Source organism: Zeus faber (genome assembly GCF_960531495.2).
Source record: "Zeus faber genome assembly, chromosome: 15".
In the NCBI taxonomy this organism is placed as follows: domain Eukaryota; kingdom Metazoa; phylum Chordata; class Actinopteri; order Zeiformes; family Zeidae; genus Zeus; species Zeus faber.
In genome coordinates this window covers 15,560,600-15,568,354 of record NC_137194.1, presented here as the reverse complement: position 1 = coordinate 15,568,354, position 7,755 = coordinate 15,560,600, and positions in this window count along the sequence as shown.

Genomic DNA, 7,755 nt, shown 5'->3' with positions numbered 1-7,755 from the left:
GGAGCATGAGAGACTGGAACACTTTGTGCCTAGTTCGGGTTCTGCAGTGTTATATGGACCGCACTAAGGACTTTAGGCGCGGAGGGGTAAGGCAAGGAGTAGGACCCTATCCAAGGAGCAGTTGGCTCATTGGCTAGTTGAGGCCATCGATCTGCCTTACAACAGCCTATCATTGGAGACCCCACAGGGCCTGGGTGCACACTTCACTAGGGGAGTGTCCTCCTCTTGGGTCCTCTGAAGGGGGACATCGGTGGAGGATATATGTCGGGCAGCTTCTTGGAGCTCCCCACACATTTGTACGGTTTTACATGTTGGATGTTACTAGGTCTGCGCTGCCACATTCCATGTTTGGCACACAGATTTGAGTATGCAGGTGTTACAGAAAGTATCCCACAAGTATCTCAAATGTCCGCTGGCATGTCTGGGACAGGCACTCCAGTGGGGGGTACGTTATTATGTGGACCTCCCTTGGGTGATCACCATACTGTCACGTGATGGTATAGGGTCCCATGAGTAATAGATTGCAGTTACTGCGAAAGGAATCATCTAGGTTGTGAAGGCAACCATGGTTCCTTGAGAAGGGACCAGATCTATTACTGCCCTGTAGTACGGTGCATCTCCAAGGCGCTCAGTAGTGAAAAGAGGGAGCGAGGAGGTGGGCTGCAGTATATAACCCCACACGAGGGGGGGACAGAAGCACAGCGTCGTCACTTCCTCTGCCATTCAGCGTGAATGTAGAGTCTTCGATTGGAGTACATAATCTGTGAATCAGTCCCATGAGTAATAGATCTGGTCCCTTCTCAGAGAGCCATGGCTGCCTTTGCAACCTAGACGTTTTCAGTCTCTGATTTGCCTCTGATCCCATGTTGTATTCCTCTCATTAAAAAGCTTCTATCTGTTTTAAAGCCTCCTTCCCTTCTTACCCTCTTCAAGTTTGGCCTAAGCCACCGATTTCTCTTCTCTTAACAATGTAAATGGAGTCTCGCCGATCTGCCGCACAAGTCAAGGACTCGGCGAGGACTTTGAAATGTTGATTTCTGTCAGGTTTTCGAGGGTATGGTGACACTACCCCCCTCCCCCCGCACCTTTTTAAAATAAAACATAAACCGCTCAGAGTTTTTTTTACGCCTCGGTTTGAAAGTTGTGAAGGTTGCCTCTCTCCCCAAGTGTCAAAAGATGTCAGAGATACATGGAGTTCCACCGTGCCAAGGCGGCATCAACAGTCTGGGCAAAATCTCTTTTTGAAGTCCATAACATCAAACAGGATGAAGCAAAGACCAACATATTGTGTGTGCTTGTGTAGCTTTTTTTTTGTTTGTTTGTTTATTGATTGAAATTCATTGTGCGATCAGAATAAGAATGAGTTTCCATCCAAGTACATTTTCATATACCAGGAATTTGTTGGAGTGACGATTAGTGCGTTTCTCTACAGACAATTAAGCCTACTTCACACCAAATCCTTAATCGCATCTGACAGTTGAATCCTTCCCCCAAGTGGCCGTCGGATGGGTTTCGCATCACAAAATATGTGAAAATGGGAGGGCTCGTTTTTTTCCAGTACAACAGAGAGTAGTTTGACCAGCTGAACATTTCCCATGTTCCATGAATGAGAATTGAGAACTACCGTTATATAGTCTTTGCAAAGTGGGAACAATAATAAATACACACAATTTACTTACAGAAAAGCTTATCATTGATAGTGAATATGGTGATATCCAACATTAACGTTGATTTTTAAATATGTGACATTTCGTTTAAAACTCAGTTCCAAGAAAATGCGTGATCAACCTAACTTCCGGTAGTAGTGTCGGACCGAAACTTGTTGCATGAGAAAAGTACGGAAATTCCGTACATTAGAGCGTCATAGCCTTTTGAAATCCTACTTTCCATAGGAATGAATGGACTTCCGGTTTGTTCTTGTCGCTTGTCGAATTAGGTGAGAATTATGCTTTAGCATAAAAAAAGCTTAACAGTCTGAATAATAAAATAAAATAAAATAATACAATAAAAGAGAATAAAAACACAAATGGCAAAAAAAATAGAAACAGTAAAAATAGGTAAAAAATATACTGAATTTACAAAAATGTGATTCTCTCACAGGACACGGGACAATAGTTCCTTCGATCAAATCGGCGCTCGGAAAACCGGCTTTTGAATTGGAATTCCTTCCGAAGAAAAGACCATTCAGGGCTTACTTGCTGCATGGCTATGTTCCGGAACCTATAATTTATTTGTTTGAAAACCTTTTATATTGAAAAGGAGGGGGGGAGGGGGTAAATTGGATTTGCCTGGCCATAATTGTACATGATTTGAGATGGTTTGGTTTTGTCATTGGGAGGAAAAGGGGGTGATGCGGGCCGACAGCGAGATCTTACATCTTAAGGAGCAGACTCCTCGGCTCGCTAATGATGGTTTACAGGCCGATCCTCTGGGGGCGGCCTAAGTGCTTCCCAGATATCCCGTCTTCACAGGAAATCCACATAACTTAGCGTGGCAACGCCAAGGGGAGCTTTAAAGACAAGCCAAACGCACGAGCAAGAGATGTGTCAGAAAACGGCACCACACATAAATCTTTGCAAACTAAGCATTAGCCTTACAAATCTCTCCCTCTCTCTCTCTCTCTCTCGCGCTCTCTCTGCCCCGCCCCCCTCACCTTGAGGAATTAGGATCGTGCCCCGGGCTCTATAAGACAGATCACTATGTTGGTATCCACAACACAACATTTGCTTACAGATAAATAAGTCTGGAAAATTACATCTACCTTACTTATATTTACTTACTTTACTTACTTATATATTTTAAAATATTATATTCATATTTCTTTATGTGCAATATTTCTGACCAAAATTTCCATTGCCATTTCTATCAGCTGGAAATATAGATCCTGTATACATTACACGTGAAAGTATGCAAAACATTCTACAGAGCAAAACTATAGGCAGGCAGGCAGGCAGGCAGGCAGGCAGGCAGGCAGGCAGGCAGACAGACAGACAGACAGACAGACAGACAGACAGACAGACAGACAGACAGACAGACAGACAGATAGATAGATAGATAGATAGATAGATAGATGATCAGCTCACATCAAACAATAGGCAAAAATAATAAAGTAATAAGAATAAAAAATAGTGAAATTTGGCAATATACAATGAACCTAAAAATTAACTACAAATGATGTCGAAAACAATTAAATATACAACAAAACTTGTGTAGTAAAAACATAAATATGTAGCAATAAATACATATCATGAATATACTACAAATTAAAAATAAGCAAATCAGCCTCTTTATCAACAATTCACACAGTCAAAAATTGTGCAAGCTGGCAGAATTAGATGAATGATTAAAATGTGTATTAACTCTTTTGAAAAACCTCTTCCTCCCATTAGGCAATGGAAGAGACTCTACTTTTCAGCTCACTGTGATTGTCAGGTCTGGGAGCTCAGGAGCTCATAAAAACAATTTACCATCAACTTTTGGAATATGAAAAACACCCAGGGGCCAAAAAAGTAACTCAGTTTTCATTAGTTGTTTTGAGACTTGCTGAAATTGATCGTTGGAAGCGTGATTTGTTTACTATATACTATATATATTACTACATATTAACATTGATTGACATTTTACTGCATATATGTATGGAAGTATGTATATGTATGTGATGAATAAACCTCTTGAATCTTGAACTTACTATATCGATATTTACTCAAATCAAACTCTTTGGTCCCATGTTGATCACATGTTGAAGGCAGCAGCCGTGGAGGAGGAACGGTTCATATCTGGAGACTGCTCCGAATCTCCTCTATGGCTTGTCGCGAGGACACCAGCTATAGTACCAGCTATGTGAATGCAAATGGAGAGCTTCCATCGGCAACCTCCGCTGTAGTGATATGAACCAACAGCGTCTGGTGCCTTTGATCCAGCGGTGAAGGAAATCGATGCCACTTAAAAGTTCCCTCCGCATGCGGCACCCGCAAATCATCCTTTTGGCAAGATGCGCCACATTAGCATCATCTGGACCTCTCCATCTCCGCCGTCTGCCACTCTGTGTACGTACTTCTAACTGAGGTTAAACGTAAGGAGAGAGCAAAGGGAGCGGGAGAGAGGGAGAGAGGCTTTTGATCACCGGAGAAAGGTGATCAAAGGTAGGAATGGCTTCAAAAGGACACCTTACTTAATGGTGTAAATCCAACTCAAGTATCTCATCGTTCTATCATTTTGGCCGCCAACCTCACTATTTTGTCTGTATCCATTAAAATCAAATGGAGGGGATCATTTGGCACTCTGCGGACCGTCCGTTTTTGGACCGTAGGCGGCGGGACGGGTGTGGAGGAAAATAGGAGGCGGAGTGCGGCGAGGTATTTATAGCATCCCAGATAACGCCTGGGTTGGGAAATTGACAGGCCCACCTAATGATGTTCCTCAAAGTGCCATGGATGCAGACGAGTGGACCTCTTCAAATGGGAGGCCGGTCCCTGCTGACACCGAGGGATAATAGCCCGCTGGTGAGTCCATTGTCTGGGCACCCCAACGCCATGGCATTTTGAGCCGAGCGGGGCCCCCCATTCCTACGGACAAATGATCCACACTCTGCCAGGGGACTGTCAGCCATCATGCCTCCCAGTCAGTCCATTCACATGAGAGATGATGGCAAAGGCCAGAGCCTATTAACCCTATTAGTCTATGAATAATCCCACCCAGGCAGCTCTGAGACAGCTTCCTATCTCCATCCATCTATCTATCCATCTATCCATCCATCTATCCACCTATCCATATATCCATCCATCTATCTATCTATCCATCTATTGGTATATCTACATATCTACATATCTATCTATCTATCTATCTATCTATCTATCTATCTATCTATCTATCTATCTATCTATCCATTTATTTACTTACCTACCTATCCATTCATACACCCATCCATCTATCTATACATGCATCCATCTCTATATCTATTAATCTATCATCCATCCATCCATCCATCCATCTATCTTTATTTCTATCCATCCATCTATCTATATATCTATCTACCTCATACTGTATCCATGCCCGACCCCCTCCCCACACACACACACACACACACACAGAACAACAGCAGATTCCAGATAAACACACACCCAGCTGCCGTTGGGACCCCCATTAAGCCGGGTGTTCCTGAGACGCTCCGGTCTGATCTGATTCATCAGCAAGACACTGGTTGGCATGATTTATCTATGCCACTTACTTGTTTTCATTTTGCCCGGGGGCTGCTGCCAGCGTCGGGGGCTTCTTTTTTTGACAGCTCCATCCCAAGAGGAAAGACTCCCCGTGAAAAAACCCCAAAACAAAACAAAAAAACAACAAGAAAAAAAAAAAAACAGTGCATCAAAACAAATAAGGCCCGAGCCACTTAAGAGACGGGGGCTGCGATCAAGACCCATTTTCGCAACGTGTGAAGTGAGAGCGCGCGAGGAAGTGCTTCACCGCCGGTTCTTTTGGGGTCTCACTGTGGAGATTGCCTTGAATACAGAAGAAATCTAGATTTGAGCAAATGAATAGCAACATATTTATTTATACACACACATATACATATATACACACACATATACACACACACACACACACACACACACACACACACACACACACACACACATACTGCATATATAGACTGCTTTTCAGCTTCAGTTCAGAATGCAATCCTCAACCCAAAATCATGTTTGGTGGTTGAATTAATTAACTGTATTGTTTTTTTCTTCCTGTTCTCTCCTCTACAGGTTTCCACCCATCCATCACGTCAAGTTCTCCAAAAATAATCCACCGAGTCCTATGTCTCCCTTCAGCTTTTACCCGGTCCTCCAAATCCGCAGGCAACGGGACGCCTCTTGTACATTAAATAAGAACTGTCACCCTGGGCAACTCGCAGGAACGGAGCATTTATTCTGCCTCACATTTCCTGGCACTTAGAATTATTTCCTTCATGCCTGATAACCAAATTACAATATGGCAGGTCTCCCCGGAGCCATGGGATTGTTAGTGCCAGCTCACAACATACTTTCAACTGATGTGGCATTTCATGTACAGCTGCCAATCAAAGCCCGGGCGGAAGAGGGAGAGATGTAAATGAGGGCGGGCCCGACGGTGTTCAATTACTGCTCTGAGCTCGGCATAATCCCCCTTCCCGCTGACGGACTGACTGACAGCTCCGCATCCCTCCTCATCCCTGGCCCCCACGCCACCACCTTAGCCTCCCTGCCGCAGACTCAGATGCAGGAGGAGCCATTGTCGGCCGGTCGCTGAAAGAAAAAAAAAAATGAAAATCTAAATATACGACACGGACCAAAAAAAAGGAACGATTTATCGTATCCCATCAGATGTATAATTTATATCATACATCTGATGGGAAATATCAGAGGGGGGGCTTCTCATATATGCAAAAAAAATGGACGTATGTGTGACAGCAAACTGTTACAGCCAGAAGGAGAGGCTTAGAAAAAGGATATTTCCCTATTTCCCTTTATTCTACTCCGCCGTAATGATGTAATTTCCTTTTTCTTACAGGGTGATGGAAAAAAAGGTGAATTTCTCCAGTGAGTGGGCTGGCATATTCTCTGCGCTGCCTACTCAGCGTCAACCTTTGGTAAATACTCAGATTAAGAGGATCGGTGAATAGAGCCGGTATCCTTTTTGCTCTTTTTAGTCACAAAGACGCCTTTAAAGACTCCTCCGCCTAATCCCTGTGTTCAGGATAAGCCGTCTCAATGGCTTTAGCGACTGGGAAGCGATGCCATTAGACCCGCTGGATCCGGGACAAAAACAAAACAAAAAAAAACAAAAAAACCCAAAAACCTGCGGTGGAGGAATTGTGTTTGTTTGGACACTTGAAGGAGAAACGCAGGTGTTTTATATAACCGGAGCCTCGGCTGAAAAAACACCTGGGTTTTCCCTCCGTTTGTGCTTCCCGGTCCGCTCTAACCCCCGACACGGCTCATTCCCTTTGTCGCCGATTCCTTCCGCCGCTTCATTTTGTCTGTCGGAAAAACTGGCACTTTTGTTGCATTTGACGAGGTTGATAAATCAATCCATCAAAAAATTCTTTGCGGTGAAACTCAATCAAGAAAGGTCATGTCGGCGGGAAAAGAACAGATTAAATTAGCATTGAATTAGACATGGAAAGTGAGCTCTGTCAAAACCATCACTGTGCTCAGCACAATTAGAATATGTTAATTATGCATTTCATTAAGGGGCCTCGGCGCTCTTTGAATGTGAGATGAAATGTCACTGGTGTAGGCAGCCGAAAAATGGAAGATTGCCAGGCACAACTTTCTTTGTGCGATGTGTGACACCTTCATTAACATCAGGGATTGCTAGTCTGATTAGACTTTTTGTATTAGTTTAAGCCTTTAGGCCTTCAAATGCTACGGCGCCCCCCCCCGCCCCCCCGTGCTGAGATGGCGGCTGAGACCCTGCTCTGTTCCTGAGCAGATATTGTCCGTCGCCTTCTCCTTTGTTTCAAACCCTCCCGACGTAATGCCACCGCGCTGGACGCAGCATCTCCGAGGTGACGACATTCAGCCGGGCTTTGTTTTTTATGTGATCCTGGGAAACGCAACGCCGGGCAATATGTATGGGAGTATGTATGGGGATGAATGAATGGGGCGGTGATATTGTTCTTGCTCTCTCTCTATATGTGTAGTGTCTATCTTTCCATCCATCTATCCATCCATCCATCTATCTATCTGTCTATCTCCGTATCTATCTATCTATCTATCT